The sequence below is a fragment of the Chiloscyllium plagiosum genome, unplaced genomic scaffold, assembly GCF_037043375.1.
Source record: "Chiloscyllium plagiosum isolate Xiang-an unplaced genomic scaffold, Cpla_swu_hap1 HiC_scaffold_3, whole genome shotgun sequence".
Taxonomy (NCBI): Eukaryota; Metazoa; Chordata; class Chondrichthyes; order Orectolobiformes; family Hemiscylliidae; genus Chiloscyllium; species Chiloscyllium plagiosum.
Genome location: NW_028270141.1, coordinates 135,655,186 through 135,675,263, shown reverse-complemented (window position 1 = coordinate 135,675,263; position 20,078 = coordinate 135,655,186). Strand labels below are relative to the sequence as shown.

General features: G+C 41.0%; 1 protein-coding gene and 1 long non-coding RNA gene across 7 annotated transcripts in view; one reads left to right on the top strand and one right to left on the bottom strand.

Annotated features, from left to right (window-relative positions):
* The window catches only part of LOC122548482 (uncharacterized), an 88,693-nt gene that overhangs the window by 25,358 nt on the left and 43,257 nt on the right, over positions 1-20,078 (top strand). For 2 of the 3 annotated variants that reach the window (XR_015754560.1, XR_015754557.1), the window contains exons 2-3: positions 4,140-4,241; positions 4,964-5,093. This is a non-coding gene — a long non-coding RNA (uncharacterized LOC122548482). Of the gene's footprint in view, positions 1-4,139; positions 4,242-4,963; positions 5,094-8,766; positions 8,837-20,078 lie in introns of all 3 variants that reach the window. The other variant, XR_015754558.1, reaches the window with a different exon arrangement.
* rmdn2 (regulator of microtubule dynamics 2) overlaps positions 10,299-20,078 on the bottom strand; it is a 415,905-nt gene continuing 406,125 nt past the window's right edge. For 2 of the 4 annotated variants that reach the window (XR_015754541.1, XR_015754546.1), the window contains exons 13-14: positions 17,943-18,062; positions 10,302-10,429 (exon numbers count right to left, since the gene is read on the bottom strand). The gene's annotated coding sequence lies outside the window, so the exon portion shown is untranslated. Of the gene's footprint in view, positions 10,430-17,942; positions 18,063-20,078 lie in introns of all 4 variants that reach the window. The other 2 variants (XR_015754552.1, XR_015754548.1) reach the window with 2 other exon arrangements.

The window sequence follows — 20,078 nt, the reverse complement described above, 5'->3', positions numbered from 1 at the left end:
AAAGCTTTTCATTGTATTTTACTGTTTTTCTCACTGTAAAACATATGTGACAATAAAATGATTCATTCTTGTAATTCTGTCATCTCCTCCACAGCCCATTTATTGTACTCTTTACCCAGAGATCCCTCTCTTTCATCATGACCAATGTTGATAGAATAAGCTAGGGTAATTATTTTTCAGTGACAGTGGGATAGATAACTGAAGGACACTAATCTGAGGTAGTTTGTAAAAGAAGCCCATGCTGCTAACTGATGCAGCCGTGAACCTGCACAGTTACTGCCTTTGCTGTTTAAATTCATGTATCGCTGGACATCGGAGTGCTTCTGGGAAAATTAATAAACAGTGAAATTCACAACTAGTCTTGGAGGAATCTGTTTGGGAGAGGTCACAGCACAGAAACAGATAAGTGAATATTTTAAGCGTGGCCTTACAGTAAGTTTGCAGTAGTGAGTATAGTGGGTTTTTTCTTGATTATATGTTGTACTGAGATATGTCTCTTGATTAAACTTAAAAGTATAAGCCATAAGTTTTAAGTTAGCCTGGAGCAGTGTTTCGTAGAGGAATAAGACAGTGTTATTTTCTGGGTCTGTAGATTGAAAGAAGTAAATATCACTCTACTAGGGGCCAGGAGGAGGTCATTGTACACAGTGGAAGCAATGACATAGGAAGGGAAAAGGTTGAGATTCTGTAGGGAGATTACAGAGAGTTAGGCAGGAATTTAAAAAGGAGGTCCTCGAGAGTAGTAGTATCTGGATTGCTCCCGGTACTACGAGCTGGTGGGGGCAGGAATAGGAGGATAGAGCAGATGAATGCATGGCTGAGGAGCTGGTGTATGGGAGAAGGATTCACAGTTTTGAATCACTGGAATTTCTTTTGGGGTAGAAGTGACCTGTACAAGAAGGACGGATTGCACCTAAATTGGAAGGGGACTAATATACTGGCAAGGAGATTTGCTAGAGCTGCTCAGGAGGATTTAAACTAGTAAGGTGGGGGTGGTGGGGTGGTGGGGGGATGGGGCCCAGGGAGATAGTGAGGAAAGAAATCAATCTGAGACTGGTACAGTTGCGAACAGAAGCAAATTAAACAGTCAGGGCAGGCAGGGACAAAGCAGATAACAAGGTAGGACTAATAAATTAAACTGCATTTATTTCAATGCAAGGGGCCTAACAGGGAAGACAGATGAACTCCAGGTATTGTCAGGAACATGGGACTGGGATATCATAGCAATGATTACGGAAACATGGCTCAGGGATGGATGGGACTGGCAGCTTATTGTTCCAGCGTAAAAATGCTACAGGAAGGACAGAAGGGGAGGTGAGAGAGGATGGGGAGTAGCGTTTTTGATAAGGGATACATTACAGCTATACTGAGGGAGAATATTCCCAGAAATACATCCAGGGAAGTTATTTGGGTGGAACTGAGAAATAAGAAAGGGATGATCACCATATTGGGATTGTGTTTTAGACCCCCTAATAGTCAGAGAGAAATTGAAAAACAAATTTGTAAGGAGATCTCAGTTATCTGTAAGAATAATAGGGTAGTTATGGTAGGGGATTTTAACTTTCCAAACATAGATTGGGACTGCCATAATGTTAAGGGTTTAGATGGAGAGGAATTTGTTAAGTGTGTACAAGAAAATTTTCTGAGTCAGTATTTGGATGTACCTACTAGAGAAGGTGCAAAACTTGACCTGCTCTTGGGCAATAAGGCAGGGCAGGTGACTGAGGTGTCAGTAGGGGAGCACTTTGGGGCCAGCGACCATAATTCTATTCTAAAATAGTAATGGAAAAGGATAGGCCAGATCTAAAAGTTGAAGTTCTAAATTGGAGAAAGGCCAATTTTATTGGTATTAGACAAGAACTTTCAAAAGCTGATAGAAGGCAGATGTTTGCAGGGAAAGGGGCGGCTGGAAAATGGGAAAATGAGATACCGAGGGTCCAGAGACAGTATATTCCTGTTAGGGTGAAAGAAAAGATGATAGGTATAGGGAATGCTGGATGACTAAAGAAATTGAGGGCTTGATTAAGAAAAAGAAGGAAGCATATGTCAGGTATAGACAGGATCGATCGAGTGAATCCTTATAAGAGTATAAAGGCTGTAGGAGTATATTTAAGAGGGAAATCAGGAGGGGAAAAAAGGTGATATGAGATACCTTTTGCAAATAGAGTTAAGGAGAATCCAAAGGGTTTTTACAAATACATTAAGGACTAAACGATAACTAGGCTGAGGATAGGCCCCCTCAAAGATCAGCAAGACTGCCTTTGTGTGGAGCCGCAGGAGATGGGGGAGAAATTAAACGAGTATTTTGCATCAGTATTTACTGTGGAGAAGGACATGAAAGATATAGAATATAGGGAAATAGATGGTGACATCTTGAAAAATGTCCATATTATAGAGGAGGAAGTGCTGGATGTCTTGAAACGGATAAAAGTGGAAAAATCCCCAGGACCTGATTTGGTGTACCCTAGAACTCTGTGGGAAGCTAGAGAAGTGATTACTGGTCCTCTTGCTGAGATATTTGTATCATCAATAGTCACAAGTGAGGTGCCGGAAGAGTGGAGGTTGGCAAATGTGGTGCCACTCTTTAAGAATGGTGGTAAGGACAAGCCAGGGAACTATAGACCAGTGAGCCTGATGTCGGTGGTGGACAAGTTGTTGGAGGGAATCCTAAGGGACAGGATGTAAATGTATTTGCAAAGGCAAGGACTGATTAGGGATAGTCAATATGGCTTTGTGCATGGGAAATCATGTCTCACAAACTTGATTGAGTTTTTTGAAGAAATAACAAAGAGGATTGATGAGGCAGAGCAGTAGATATGATCTATACAGACTTAAGTAAGGCGTTCGACAAGATTCTCCATGGGAGACTGGTTAGCAAGGTTAGATCTAATGGAGTACAGGGTGAGCTAGCCATTTGGATACAGAACTGGTTCAAAGGTAGAAGGTAGAGAGTGATGGTGCAGGGTTGTTTTTCAGACTGGAGGCCGGTGACCAGTGGAGTACCACAAGGATCGGTTCTGGGTCCACTGCTTTTCATCATTTATATAAATGAGTTGGATTTGAGCATGAGGTATAGTTAGTAAGTTTGCAAATGACACCAAAATTGGAGGTGTAGTGGACAGCGAAGAAGGTTACCTCAGATTACCAATGGGCTGAGAAGTGGCAGATGGAGTTTAATTTAGATAAATGCGAGGTGCTGCATTTTAGGAAAGCAAATCTCAGCCGGACTTATACACTTAATAGTATGGTCCTCGGGAGTGCTGTTGAACAAAGAGACTTTGGAGTGCAGGTTCATAGCTCCTTGAAAGTGGAGTCGCAGGTAGATAGGATAGTGACGAAGGCGTTTGGTATGCTTTCCTTTATTGGTCAGAGTATTGAGTACAGGAGTTCGGAAATCATGTTGCGCTGTACAGGATATTGGTTAGGCCATTGTTGGAATGTTGTTTGCAATTCTGGTGTCCTTCCTGTCGGAAAGATGTTGTGAAACCTGCAAGGGTTCAGAAAAGATTTACAAGGGTGTTGCCAGGGTTGGAGGATTTGAACCTTCGGGAGAGGTTGAACAGGATGGGGCTGTTTTCCCTGAAGCGTCAGAGGCTGAGGGGTAACCTTTATAGAGGTTTTTAAAATCATGAGGGGCATGGATAGGATAAGTAGATCAAGTCTTTTCCCTGAGGTGGGGGGAGTCCAGAACTAGAGGGCATAGGTTTAGGATGAGATGGGAAAGACACAAAAGAGACCTAAGGGGCAACGTTTTCACGCAGAGAGTGATACATGTATGGAATGAGCTGCCAGAGGGAGTGATGGAGGCTGTTCCAATTGCAGGCATTTGGATGGGTATATGAATAGGAAGGGTCTGTTTCCATGCTGTATATCTCTGTGACTCTATAACCAGAAATGACATGTGGAAAACATAGTGTTGTTAGTGAGCTATTGTGTGATTGTGATTTGGAATGTGGTACTTGAAAGAATGGTGAAAGCAGATTCAGTAATAACTTTTAAAGAAAGCTGGATAAATACTTGAAGGGAAAAAAATTGTGGGGCTTTAATTAAAGACAAAAAAGCCAGCAGAGGTACAATGAACTGAATGGTTTCCTTCTGTCCCATGCCATTCTATGATATTGTATTTCATTTTTTCACAGATGTGGGCATTGCTGGCTAGGCCAACATTTATTGTCCATCTCTAATTTCCCTGATGGCAGTTCAGAGTCAACCAAATTACTGTGATAATGGAACCAGACCAGGTAAGGATAGGAAATTTCCTTCCCAAACAGGACATTAGTGAACAAGGTGGGTTTTCCTGACAATCAACATCATTAGACTGTTCATAATTTAAAAAAAATATTGAATTCAAATCTGCTGTTTTGAGATTCAAACCCTTGTTTCTGGAATGTAACCTAGGTTGTTCGCTTAATAGTCGAGCGCTAAATACAATTAGGCCAGCTCAATTGGCTGGATGGTTGGTTTGCAATGAAGAGTGACGCCAATGGCATGCATTCGATTCCTACACCATCTGAGTTTACCAGGAAGAACTCTCCTTCTCAACCTCTCCTCCTGCCTGAGACATAGTGACCCTCAGGTTAAACTACCACCCATTGTCTCTCTCTAGTAAGAGAGCTGTCCTGTCGTTGAGCACTGCCTTTACCTTCGTTTATTGGCTGATTCCCTTTTATATCAATCTCATATGCCAGAACAATGTGAGTAAAATTATCAGTGATGCAATAATCAGAGAATGCTTCGAAGAATGTCAAACATCTAGCTCTCCACACCTTTTGATCAAAAATAGATTGAAGGTTATGGCAAAATGATTGCTTCCTGATTCCGGGTATGTAAGCTATAAATATCATGTTATGACATATGTGTCTTCTCTTCCTAGTTTAAAAGTAATAGAATTTATCTCAAGCTCACTTCAAGTTTTCATTGTGTTGTCTATCATCTTCAAGCTTTTTTCTTTGTTCTTTTACAGGATATATCTGTGTTATTGGCAAGGCCAGCATTTATTGCGAGTACATAATTGTCTTCAACAGAATGACTTGCTGGACCATTTCAGAGGGCAGTTAGGAGTCAACACCATTACTGTGGGTTTTCAGTCACACGTAAGCAAAATCTGGAGACGATAATAGATTTTCTTTCCTAAAGGATATGGGTTTCTACAATAATCAATAACAATTGACATGGTCTCCAATACCAACACTGAAATTATGTTGCAAATTTATTAAGTAGATTTAATTTTTCCAGCTGCTATGATGAGATTTTGAACAGCAGGGTTTTTGCCTGGGGTGCAAGATATTAGTCTAGTGACATTACCACAATGCCAAATTCTCCCCCACAGATCAGGAACTGTAGAATGCAATTGCAGATTTCAACTTCTTTTAATAATTAACATAAGGCTGTCGGAATCATATTAGATTAGATTAGGTTAGATTAGATTAGATTAGATTAGATTACTTTACAGTGTGGAAACAGGCCCTTCGGCCCAACAAGTCCACACCGACCCGCCGAAGCGAAACCCACCCATACCCCTACATTTACCCCTTACCTAACACGACAGGCAATTTAGTATGGCCAATTCACCTGACCCTGCACATCTTTGGACTGTGGGAGGAAACCGGAGCACCCGGAGGAAACCCACGCAGACACGGGGAGAACGTGCAAACTCCACACAGTCAGTCGCCTGAGGCGGGAATTGAACCCGGGTCTCTGGCGCTGCGAGGCAGCAGTGCTAACCACCATGCCGCCCACAATCAGTAACAGGAATAGGCCATGCAGCCTGTTGAGCCTGCTCCACCATTCCAAAAGATCATGGCTGATCAACTCCCTCAATGCCATTTTCCTGTATCATTCCATTGATGCCATTAGTATCCAGACATCTATCAATTTCAGTCTCAAACATGCTCAATGATTGAGCTTCCAGAGCCCTCTGGGATACAGCATTCCAAAGATTCACCACCCTCTCAGTGGAGATGTAGCTCAAACTTGCATGTTTGACCAAGCTTTGTTCATCAACTCTGAAATGCTGAATTTCTACTTTGGCAGCAAGAAACAATAGCTGAGACCATCCGTAGGTCTCAAAAATACTCTTGAGGAAAGCAATCATTCTTTAAGATTCTCTCTGGGATGTCCGTATAAATGGCACAGCAACAACTTCCCTATTTAATTAAGGGTGGCAGGCAGGCTCTAAAAAGCTGGTGGGCTTCTAGGGCCAATTAGAGGCCTAGTTTAATAGAAGAGCAGCACTTAGAGGCACTTTAGAGTTACTGAGAGGCACTTTAGAGTACCTTATCATCAACCTGTTAAACAATTCAACTGAAAAATAGAAGAGCTAGACTACCACAGTGTGCATTCTTCTCCAGAGTGGACCTCCTTGAGGTGCTGAAACCCTTATCTGCCATTGAATGTACACCACCAGGCCTGCTATTGAGTCTATGCTTTCTATTTTGCCTTTTTTAAACTGCCTTCAATGTGACTTTTAGTGAACCTAATTGTACGCCCTCTCTAAGACTGCCAGCAATGGGAGTGGAGTGGGAAATTGGCCTGCAAGCTGGTGCTGAAGTTCTTGGGCTGGGTTCACCTCTGTTCCAAGCCTCAGCCAACCTGAAAGTTCGACCCAATATTTCCTTATGAGGCTAAGTGCCTTTGTTTTCAGCTAACTATTCCATGGTGTGCCTTGAGATGTTTTACTATGTTAAAGGTGCTGTTTAGAGACAAGTTGTTTTTCCCTTCCGTGAAAATCTGAAATACATTACAACTACAGCCTATGTCGGCTGGTCATGTTCACAGACATTCTTGTGAATTAGAGAAGGGGGAGTGTATGAACCTGATGAAAGTTGAACCTCAGACAACCCAGGCATGCTTTTGAAGTGAAGTAAAACCAATAAATACTGGAAATACTCAGCAGGTCAGACAGGATGAATGGAGAAAGAAAACAGAAGGATTGCTTCAGATCGATGACCTTTTGTCAGATCTAGAGGATGTTAGAGATAAAAGCTGCTTAAACAAATATGGCGACAGGGGAGAAATATGGGGTGGGGAGAACAGGGACAGAACAAAAAGTTAAAGGCAGTGACATTCAACTGTGTAGAGCTATTTCTCATGACTTATTCTGGGACACATTGTGTTATTGTCTGCTAAATGTACTATCTCCATGGCTTTCTCCAGAAATATGGGCACACCCTGGGAGTGCCTGAATACACTGAATTGATACTGCCTTGATGTCACACAAGTTTGATGCCAGATTTACGAATTTGGACATTGCAGGTCCTGGTAAAGCTAGTCTTGTCCACCCTTAATAAAAGCAGTATGTAACAACAAGGATTTTAAAATTTATTCTTTCATAGCATTTGAGTATTGCAGATTGGGCCAACATTTATCACAGATCCCTCACAGCCCTAACAGTGGTGCGGTGTATGAATCCAGTAGGTCATTCATGGGATGACCTCTGTGGTGCAAATGTTATTTGCCACTTGCCAGCTCAAACCAAACTTGGATACTGTCCAGGTCTTCATGAATTTGAACATGGCCTGCTTCAGTATCTGAGAAGGCATGAATAATGTTGAACATTGTGCAGTCATCAATAAACATCTCTATGTTTGATCTTCTGATGGACAGAAGGTCATTGATGAAGCAGTCAAAGATAATTGGGCCTAGGACACTATCCTGAAGAATTTCTATATGATGTCCCTGCACAGTGGTAATTGCTGTCCAGCAACTGCAATCGGCTTGCTTTGTGCTAGGTATGACTCCAACCAGTGAAATGTTTTCTCTTTTGATTCCCATTGATTCCTGTTTTGCTAGGGCTGTTAAATGCTGCATTCAGTCAAATGTGGCCTTGATGTCAAGGGCAGTCACTCTCATCTCACCTCTGGAATTCAGCTTTTTTGTCCATGTTTAAATGAAGGCTGTAATGAAGTCAGGAGCTGAGTGGGCTCGTGGAACCCAAACTGAGCACCAGTGAGCAGGTTATTGCTGATAGGAGCAAATTACTGCAAATGCTGGAATCTGAACTGAAAATTTAAAAATGCTGGAGATCACCACAGGTCAGGTAGCATCCATGGAGAGAAAGCAAGCTCACGTTTTGAATCGAGATGACTCTTCATCAGACGCTGGATGCTGTCTGACCCATTGTGATCTCCAGCAACTTTTGTTTTCAAGTTACATCTGATATTTGGTTAAGTCCTGTTAAGCTATGGTGTAAGTTACTTTAAAATTCTCCATTACTGTTATTCACAAATTACCAGCAGTGAATAGATTACCCATGAACTAGGTGAATCTTAGTCTTTTTTGCTTGGCAATCCTTCGATGTTTCTAACAGCAGGTGAACTGAGAGCATTGAAAACTCCCAATAATTCCCACTCTGGAAAATATCTATTTATGTTAAGAATTAGTTTAAATACCTTTTTTGTAGTAAGGGGTTATTTATAGCTATATCTAAAGTAAAGTACTAACGCAAAGAATATCAGCATCTTAATTAATTGCTTCTCAGAAACAAATTCGGAAATGTTCAAAGTGAGTTGTGGGAAGATGTGAAATTGTTCACTTTGGCAGGAGGAATTAAAAAGTAGGATATTATTTTTAAAAAAGACGATTGCAGAATTTTGAGGTGTAGAGGGTTCTTGATGTTCTAGTGCAAGAGTCACAAAAAGCTAATATGTAGATACAGCAAGTGATTAGGAAAGCTAAGGGAATGCTATTCTTACAAATAAGCATTAGATTTACATGGCATTAGTGAGCTTTCAATAATGTGTGCTGTTTTTATCTCCCTTACTTAAGGAAGAATGCTTAAGGATAAATGTACTGGAGACAGAACAGAGGAGGTTTACGAGATTACTACCCAGAATGAGTGAGTACTTTTATGAGGAAAGATAGGATAAACTTGGACTTGCTTTCACTGGAATTTTCACTAGATTGTAATTTAATTGAATTTTATAAGATCCTGAATGATTTTGAGAAGGAAATAATTTTAATATGGAAAGGATTTTAATTTTTGTGGTTGAGTCCAGAACGGTCAGAAACTGTTTAAAAGTTAGGAGTTGCCCTTTTAGGATAGAGACGAGGAAATTTTTTTTCTCTCTGAGGGTTGCACAGCATTGGAAGTCTGCTTGAAAAGGTGGTGGAAGCGAGATCATTGAGTTTTTGTAAGATGAAGGAAGAAAGAAACAAAGCTAAATGGGGATAGATGGGAATGTGGAATTTGGAACAAAATCAGGGCAGCTCTGATCTTATTAATGACAAAACAGGCTGGGAGGGCTGAATAACCTACTTCTGTTCCTAATTTGTATGTCTGAATTACTGCAAAGGACTCTTTTGGAAAGCGGGCTTGAGAGATTCTTGTAACTTTCAGAAATCCATTGGTGGCTTGATACTGTGCACCATACAAGATCCTTAAGCATTTTCCTTCAAATTAACCAGTCAACAGTGAGGTGAATCTTACTTTTCTGTTATCATGCAGACATTCTGGAACTGCAAAGAAAGATTTAATACAAAACTTTAAGGAAATATAATCAAATTTTAACACAAGAATAACTGATAGTGAGACACCAATATCCCCAGACAGACCTGTTTATTCAACATAAGCAGGGAAACTAAATGGTGATTTGCATAGCTCTGATGCTCACTATGACAATTGCCAATTTGTTTTTAAGCAAATTATCGTTGTTCGGTGCCAAGGTAGATTCTGAGCTATTGCTAGTGACTGGTAGAAGGGGTTCCAGAAGTGAGGAACTATTGTGACAAGAATATCCCAAGTACTGGGATTGCAATCAAAATGAGAGAAAACAAAACACTGTCTGCTATAATTAGTTGGTTTAAGCAAAAGGAAAAGAACAGGAGCTGTTTATGGACAGAAAATAAAATGTGCTCAAGCCTTTGTCAACGATGAATGATAGAGCAAAATCGAAAGGCTAAGCCTCAGTAACTTTTAATGACAGAATCTGTTAGGATTAAAAAAGAAACATTGTCATCACACAATGATTAGATCTGATTAGAACACATCAGCTGTGCTCCCCAAAAGCCTGCCTTCTTGTTAGACTTTCTATCACTTGTTTTCTCCCTCAATAGCTTGCTACGCCTGCTTGATCTCCAAAGGAATAGCCAAGCTATCAGTACTTTAGTTGACCTTGTGATCCACTTCATAATGTCTCGTCCCTCACTCGCTCGTTCCCTATTCTTCTTCATTACGAGAAATGAGCATCGAAGGGCAGACTCACATTTAAGCCTGTCAAAGTTTACTTTAAATTATGATGACAATGGTTCAATATGATTCTTGAGATACTTACTGTTGGATGCTTTTGTGCCTCCTACACCATTCCTCTCACGCCACAACTTCACACTTGCAGAAAAGTGTGACCTACTTTAAGAACTGAGGCAATGATACTTTTGTTCTGCCTATTTCAGTAGTATGGAAGATTGAAACCTGTTAGAAACTTGACTTGTTCTGTCAAAGAAAACAGGAGAGAATTATTCACTCACTAACCTGACTTAGAAATTATTAAAAAATTGAAACCATATTCCTAAAAGTATTTAAGCCACTTCAAAGAAATCCTTTCTATTTTTACAATTTCACTTCATTTTCCACGAAAGCAATGTTTGCTTGAGATTTTGTAAAATATTCGTGGTTATGTTGATAAAATAATCCAAAAATGCCCATTTCACATCCTTACTCAAATTGGATGTATTTTATTAATTATTTTACTGATTTACTTTTTGTCAGGAAAATAAATCCAGGCAGTTTCTTCACAAGAAAAATTCACAATTTCTGAATAGTGCATTTGAATTTTTCTGTTCTTTTAGTCCGTGTTTACTGGAAATAGGAGGATATCTATGAACAGCTCCTGAAGACTTATTTCAGGTTGTTTATTACCAGGGTTATGCTCGCCTGTATTGCTTTTCTTCTTTTACTTTGTCTTCATGGCGCTTGCAAAAATAAAACGTTGCTTGGCTCCACGCAGGCAGGAGACTGTTTTCACCAGCAGAAGCGCAGTCATGCGGCATGGCACGTATGAGGCGAACAACCCTCATACCGCTGAGCAAATCGAAACTGACTGCTCCATTTCCGCGATTTAACAAATCTGCCCGCAGAGAACAATTTGGACAGGCATGGTCTTTCACTGAAAATGCCCTTGCAATGTCAGACATAGGGATGGACGACGCCTTCATGGGCTGTTGGCTACGGCTCGGTGACTGCCCATCAGACAGAGAGCGTTTCTGCGGGTATGCCAATCAGCACGCCTTTTATTAAGGGCCTTTTTTTATGAAACAAACCTGAATATCTGTGCTCATTAATGTGACATTTCGCTTTTGAGTTGACAGGTTATTAGTTAAAACTGTGGTAATAATTAGTTTTAGGAAAAACACTGAATTGGCTGACATTTCAGTTACAAAAGCATGTCCTGCTGATGAGAAATTCCTGCAAGCTAGGCTTCTGATAGTACTTGGATCAGAACCGCTTTTACCACTGCAAACAAAAGAGGCAGACTTTGTTTGAATACATTTCAAACTAAAAAAGGGTTACCCTTGACTGACCCAAATAAACTCCACTGTAAGATATTTAAACTTGGGAAAGAGACATAAGGGACAAAGTAGTCCAAAAAATGATCCTGAGTCAGACAAAACTTTTAGCTAGAAGTATGCATTCAAACTCATGTTAATGCCTATATGTGCAGGAAATTGCAATAAAGCAGAGGTTTCTTTCAGTACAAAACTAACAAAGAAATTACATTTACATGGTACCTTTAAGGATCTTAGGATATCCAAAAATGTTCGGCAATCAAAAAATATTTGGGGAGTATTGTCACTGTTGTATTGTGGGATCAATGCATACAGCAAGGTTACACAGCAATGTGACAATGACCAATGTTTTAATGATGCTAATTAAGGGATAAATGTTGACCAGGATGCCTTCCTCTGCTCTTCGGGCAGATAGTGTAATGAAGTATTTTATGTCTACCTGAAAGGGCAGATGATGTCTCAGTTTAATATCCCATCTCAACAGTAACAGTACAATGTAGTACTTCCTCAGCATTACCTTAAAGTTTTACCCCAGTTTTTGTGCTTAAGCATTTGCACATTTCCTGTTTAATACAGTGTGTTGGTCTGCAAAGATCAAACATTAAAGAGAAATGCAATGACATCTCAGAGCAAGAGGACATTTGTATATTGTTTTTAAATTTTACATATTAGTAGTAAAATGAAAAACGGAGTTGCATTTTGTACACTAGATTATTTCCAGGTTTGTCAATCCTGTCTGGCTCAACTGAAATGTATCTTTATTCTGGCTGTGACATTGTCAGCTAAAGGATCATGTCCTGCCTTTCAAGCTGAAACTATATTATTTCCACACATTTGAAAAGTCTATGAGTATTCAATACTAACTTTATTTTCATCATTTGTAACTAAATACTTTATATTTTAACTGTTTTAACACCCAGAGACTCAAAATCAAAATGTGTTTTTAATATATGTGGACTTCCTGAGAGATTGACACATTTTCCTATGGGCTTGTGAGGCAGTGCAGCAAAATCCAGGCTTTTGACTTCACTTTCCTGCACACAGTTCTGTGATCATTGCCTTGTAAATGACAATGACCTCCTTTCCTGACCTTAGATGCATTGCTGTGATAGGACTCCATTGTTGCTGGGCTTCATTCATCAGTCTAAACCAGGTGAGTGTAGATCTAATCGAGCTGCTCAAAATTATGATAGATTTTGATGAATCAACTCAGTAAAAATGTTCTCCGGTCAATGAGTTGATTTTGTTTCTGCATGAATTTAAAATCATTTCCTAAATGGACAGAAAGGTGAGTAGTTTTTATTGTTATGTTGTGAAATTCCGAAGCAGAATCTATCTAGCTTTTCAAAAGGAAGTTAATAAATAATGTGAGGAATAAACAAAAAAGCAAGCAAGTTAAAACCAGTGGTCAGAGGTTTTAGTGAGGCACTACAAGTATATTAGGGCAAAATAACTTTCTTATCCCATAAAATTCCATTATTTGATGGAGCCTTTACCCTTCATACATGAGCTTTGAATTTTACAGACTGTACCAAACTCTGTCCTGTCTTTACTTGGGCTCCTCACACAGTCACTTCCAATAAGGATGTTGGATAACATGCAGAAGCAGGAATCCTGCCCAACTTCCCCTTCACCAACCAACTGGGTGGCACGGTGGTTAGCACTGCTGCCTCACAGCGCCAGGGACCCAGGTTCAATTCCAGCCTTGGACGACTGTCTGTGTGGAGTTTGCACATTCTCGCCATGTCTGCGTGAGTTTCCTCCCAAAGTCCAAAAATGTGCAGGTCAGGCTAAATTGTGTTAGGTGCATTAGTGAGAGGGAAATGGGTCTGGGTGGGTTACTCTTTGGAGAGTTGGTGTGGACTTGTTGGGCTGAAGGGCCTGTTTCCACACTGTAGGGAATCTAATCTAATCTACATGAGCCCAAACATTCTGAACATTGGTCGAGGTGAATTCATCTTACTCAATATCTCTATAAACTCTCACCTTTAGGTTTCTTTGATCTAATGAAAGAGGCAGGAGATAATCTATTCCAAAAAGGTGTCAACATCTTTCAGGAACAAGAGGAAGGTAAAACAAAAAATTGATTTTGGAATCTTAGATTCTTCATTACTTCAAACAGTGCATTAGGGATCATTTTCACTTTGGTGCACATTATAAATTGAATTAAGCATCTGTCAGATTTTTTTCTCAATTGGACTCAAAGGATGGTAAGGTGAAATATACAAATGACAATCAACTCAGTATTGCTTATTTACTTTGTCACCTTAAGATATAATTATCTCTATTCAGTCCCTGAAGAAATTTGACAATTCTATGTTTGACAAAATTTAACTGACAGAAAACGTCTTCTATTACCTTCTGTAAAAAAAAATCTGATATCTCTCATTTGTTGATAATCAAAAACCTTTTCTTGCAACACCAAGACTTGTTTGAAGATCAAGGCTGAACTCTAAATATGGACGTGGCCGAGAACTTAATGCAACAGAAAAGAATCTTATTGAGAATGAAAGGGAGAAATTGAATTCTTTTGCAGTATATAATAACAATCCCCAAATAACCTATTTAAGTATAGCTATGTTTCGAGCTGATATTACTATTGAACAAATCAGATTGCAAATTTTAATCTGGTAAAATAATTGGTTTTAGTTAACGTGATGACCTTCACTGAAGAATAGTCACACAATGCTGCAGAGTACCTTTGATAACGGAACACAAGTTTATTACCTGAAAGGTGAAAACAAAATGAAATACCAAGTTATCAAGATATAGAACAGTTAGAAAAAAAAATTGAAACATCCAGTGAAACAAAACTTCAGTCTAGTTCTCAACACAGAGAAATTACCTTCTAGAATATATTTCATTAATATTCTCAAAACTGAGAGCTTAGACTTTCTCAGCTTTTAAACAATCTGAAGATTTCTAACCAAATATTCAAAGTTTGGAAGTTGCAGAAAATAAACTTTTAAATGAGGTAACTGTGCCTTCTCTGAACTGCTTTAACCTTTCTAAGAAGAGGAACTATATTTGAACCCGACTCAGTCAGGTCTCCTCCAAACTGCCCCAAACCTTTAATTTTAAAGTTTTCTAAACTAAAATCATTATTGACTCTGCTGAACCAAAAACAAACTAATGGCCCTCAATGTTTACTCCATCTCCAAAGCCTTTACAAAAAGTAACTAACCTCATATGCTACTATTTTAAAGTACAAATTCCAAAATAATTTAGAGTACTATGTATTATTGATAGTACTACAAGGTTCAACTCAAGGGAAGGATGCAAAAATGCAAGTTCATCTAGGATGTTACTTATTTATGATGGGGTGTTTGTGACTACAGATCCATTTAAAAGGGTTCTTTATTAAAAAAAGAATCGCTGATCTAGTCCAATGCAGTTTGTCATGAAACTCTTGCCCTCTGCCAGTAACAGGGGCTCCGTTATAAAAAAAATTGCAAATTAATTTTCCAAGTGACTACCCAAAGATTTAATTTAGGTAAGGAGATATTAGTTCCTGTAATGTGGGGTTCAATGTTAACCTTGACTTGGATTAGATTTAGATTCTCTACAGTATGAAATCAGGCCCTTTGGCCCAACAAGTCCACACTGACCCTCTGAAGACAAACCCGCCCAGACCCTTGCCACACCATATAATTACTTCTGCCTAATACACCTAACACTATGGGCAATTTAGCATGGCCAATTCACCTGACCTGCACATCTTTGGATTGTGGGAGGAAACTGGAGCACCCAGAGGAAACCCACGCAGACACGGGGAGAATGTGTAAACTCCACACAGTCACTCAAGCTTGGAATTGAATCGGGGTCTCTGGTGCTGTGAGGCAGCAGTGCTAACTACTGAGCCACTGTGCCATCCCAGCCACTGTGCCGCCCCACTTGGTTTTGAGAAGGTGGTTGACAGGTGCAATGATCAGCTAATTTGTATTCCATACATTGATGGACTTGCAATCTCTTGTCTTCCACACTATTTCCTTGCCAGATGAACTCTTCCATTGCAATTGTGGAAGAAGGAAGTTGTGTTTATTTTTATTCTGACACTATCTACTCTATGTCTCCAGAGAAATAACAATAATTACTAGTTAGTCAAAGAACAAAGTGAAAAGAAAAACTGATCCTAATCTGGCCAGATTACTTGATACCATGAGAAATGATAATTCATCCACAGAACATGTACAATCCACAAACTGATGTGCAAACTGGTCATGAGTTATAGGTGTAGAGTATGTTAAATTATCGCCCTGAAACTCAATAAGGTTAAATGACAAATAATTTGTTATGGCAGATGAGGGAATTTGAATTCAATAAAAATCTGGAATTAAGAGTCTAATAACCACCTTTGGTCCATTTATTTTGCAAAGTGACAATATTGGCAGACATCACCCTTCACGCTTGCTATAAGGAGAGCATTCTCAATCTAGCCAGTGAGGAGCACAGCCATTCACGAGGCCTCAAACACCTCTTATACCTACATGAGGGTGGAGCGGATAGGTGGGAAGGAAGATGGACAGGTTGGACAGTTCAAGAGGGTCGTGATGGACAGGTCTGTGGCCGAACATTTTAACTGCCCCACCCACTCCACCAAGGACATGCAAGTCCTGGGCTGCCTCCACTGCCAAACTCTAGCCACCCGACACCTGGAGGAAGAATGTCTCATTTTCCACCGTGGGACCCTCTAACCACATGGGATCAACATAGATTTCACCAGTTTCCCCATTTCCCTTCCCCCCCACCTTATCCTGGATCCAAACTTCCAACTCAGTACCGGCCTCTTGGACTGTCCTACCTGTCCAACTTCCTTCCCACCTATTCACTCCACCCTCCTCTCCAACCTATCACCTTCACCAACCCCTCCTCCCCCCTTCATCTACCTATCGCATTCCCTGCTACCTTCCCACACCTTCCCATTTATCTCTCAGCCTCTTAGGCTACCGCCCTCATTCTTGCTGAAGAGCTTATGCTCGAAATGCCAAATGTCCTGCTTCTCAGATGCTGCCTAACTGGCTGTGCTTTTCCAGCATAACACTCTTTGAAATTTTAATGTGCACAATTTCTATGCAAATGCATGTTGTTGTTAAATAGTCATAGAGTTATACAGCATGGAAACAGACCCTTCAGCCCAATTCATCCGTGCCGACCTGGCTTTCCAAACTAAACTATTCCCATTTTCCTACTTTAGGCCTATATCCCTCTAAGCCTTTCCTATCCATGTGCCTGTCCAAATGTCTTGTAAATGTTGTAATTGTACTCGACTCTATAAATTCCTCTGGCTGCTCGTTCCATATATTCACCACCTTCTGTGTGAAAAAGTTGCCCCTCAGGTCCCGTTATATCTTTGCCCTCTAGCCTTAAACCAGTGCCCTAGTTTTTAACTCTCCTATCCAGCAGAAAAGATCTTATTTATGCTGATCATGATTTTATAATTTGGAGGTGCCGGTGTTGGACTGGGGTGTACAAAGTTAAAAATCACACAACACCAGGTTATAGTCCAACTGGCTATCACCATTGTTAACAGCTAACCCGAGAATGCAACTTTTAAAAAAAAAGTGATTTACACATGAAAGCAGTGAAGCTATCACTATATTCAACTGATAAAAGGCTTAACAGACAATCAATTTTTTAATGTATAATTTCAGTTACATCACACTGTAAATTTTTGCTATACATTCTGTGTGTTAGGATTGAGCCCTCCACTACCACCTGATGAAGGAGCGTCGCTCCGAAAGTTCGTGTGCTTCCAATTAAACCTGTTGGACTATAATCTGGTGTTGTGTGATTTTTAACCATGATTTTATAAACTGTGACAACACGAATTGGCTGTCAGGGTGAAGATTTGTATCAGCGCAGTCACCACTACCAAAGAGGACCTCAGCAATAAACCCCCTGAGTAAAAGTTGAACAACAGGGATTGGTTGTTAGTATGAAGATTTGCATCAGTTCTTAATGCCCAAACACTGTAGTGTTTAAGTTCTATTTTCCTCCACTAAGGAGGACTTCCAGGAGGTGAAGGGCCAGCAAGCCTTGCTGTTTGCCTTGGAGGGCTCCAAGATAATCTTTTGGTCCAGGGTCTGCTCTGTAGAGCAGAATGAGACGTGCTCATGTTTTCTCTTCCAAAGGTGAACAAAGAGAGCTCTGTACTCAGCAGCCTGAAGGAAAAAGATGGCTTGATAATGTCATCTCAGGCTGACATCATGAGGATCAGCAAATCCTTCTATGCCAGTCTGTATGACTCAAAGCCAACTGACAGCGCGACCTTCCAGTCGTTCATGTCCTCTATCACGGAGGTCTTAGACGGCAGAACACTGGAGAGGCTGGACCAGCCGCTGTCTCTGGATGAGCTGACCATGGCCCTCAAAAATGGAAAGAGTAGCCAGAGGAATTTATAGGGTCCTTCAAAAAAAAAACTCCCAGAAATGACGGCTTACCGGTCTAGCTCTGTTCTGCTGTTTGGGACTTGATTGGCCAGGACCTGTGGAGGTGTATGTCAGTATGCTTCTGGCAGGTATTATGAGCGGATCCATGAGGAAAGGTATCATCACCCTCATCTACAAGGAGAAAGGGAAGAGGGAGCAAAATTAGAAATTGGTGACCAATCTCACTGTTAAATGTAAATTACAAAACCCTGTCAAAGGTCATCGCCAACCAGGTCAGGCCTGCTCTGGGATTGGTGATTCACCCTGACCAAACCTGTACTGTACCGGGCAGGAAGATCACAGAGAGTCTTGCACTCCTCAGGGATATGATCACCCACATACAGGACGGGGAGGGTGGACACCTGCCTCATCAGCCTGGACCAGGAGAAAGCTTTGACAGGATATCGCACACATACATGAGAGATGTTCTCTCCAAAGTGGGCTTTGGGGAGGGAATCTGCAATTGGATCCGACTGCTCTACACCAGCATTGTCAGTGCAGTCTCAATCAATGGGTGGGAATCAGACAGCTTCCCAGTCAGATCGGGAGTCAGACAGGGCAGCCCTCTGCCTTGTTTGTGTGCTGTATAGAGCCATTTGCTGAGTCCATCAGGAAGGATGCGAGCCTGAGAGAGGTGACTATTCCTGGCTGTGGGGCCTATAGGTTAAGTCCTCCCTGTACATGGATGACGTCACCATTTTCTGCTTGGATCCACTGTTTATGCACAGACTCATGTGCATTTGCGATCAGTTTGAATAGGCCTCGGGCCAAGGTAAATCAAGGCAAGAGTAAGTCCATGTTCTTTGGGAACTGGGCTGACCAATCCTCTATTCCCTTCACTGTCAGGATAGACCACCTGAAGGTACTGGGTATTTGGTTTGGAAGGGCTGGGGCATGCGCCAAGTCTTGGGAGGAGCGTATCAGTAAAGTTAGGCAGACACTGGGCAGATTGGAGCAACGATTACTCTCCATCGCAGGTAAAAATCTGGTCATCAGGTGTGAGGTACTTTTAGTGCTGCTATATGTGGCACAGGTCTGGCCTATTCCCAGAACCTGTGCTGCCACAGTCACCCGGGCCATCTTCCTCTTTATGTGGAGATCAAAGATGCACTGGGTCCGAAGGGACACTATGTACAAAGATCTGGGCAATGGAGGAAAAAACACACCCAATGCCAACCTCACCCTGATGGTCACCTTTGTGTGTGGCTTCATCAAACTGTGTCTGGATCCCCAGTACGCAAACACCTAGTGTCAGTATGTACTGAGGTTCTATCTGTCCTTGGTGTTGTGAAGGATGGGCCTGGCCTCGCTGCCGCGGAACGCTCCAAGTAGTTGGACCATTCCATATCACCTGTCCTTCATTGGGAAATTTGTGAAGAAAGCACCTTTGACCACAAGTCCATCAGGAAGTGGTCAGTACTTAAAGTCCTTGAGGCCCTTTGGGAAAAGGCGAGGGTGGATCCTGTTGAGCAGTTCCCTGGGCAGACTGTCAAAGTCATTTGGCAGAATGCCTCATCGCTAGAACTTTTTTCTTTAGAGAGTAAGAGATGGAGCAGGGGGACATTAGAGAGATACATAAGATCATGGATAGGGTGAATGCACTCTGTCTTTTTCCCAGGGTTGGGGAATCGAGGACTAGAGAACATCAGTTTAAGGTTAGAGAGGAAAGAATAAAAGGGAACCTGAGGGGCAACTTTTTTACACATAGGTGTACGCATATGGAATGAGCTGCCAGTGGAAGTTGTTGAGGAGGGTACATTAGCAACTTTTAAAAGGCATTTAGACAAATACATGAATTGGGAAATGGGGCTAGCGTTTTGGTCAGCATGGACTAGTTTGGGCCAAAGGATCTGTCTCTGTGCTGTAGGACTCTATGACTCTATAAGGTCACCCCTCAGCCTCCTATGCTCCAGGCAAAAAACTCCCAGCTAATCCTGCCTCTCTTTATAACTCAAATCTTCCTGTCTTGATGACATCTTTATAAATCTTATTAGCACCCTTTCCAGTTTAACAGCATCCTTCCTATAGCAGGGTGACCAGAACTATATACAGTACCCCAAATGTGGCCAGACCAATGTCTTGTACAGCCAGAAGATGATGTACCATCTTCTGGACTCAATGCTCTGCACCTATGAAGGCAAGTTTGCC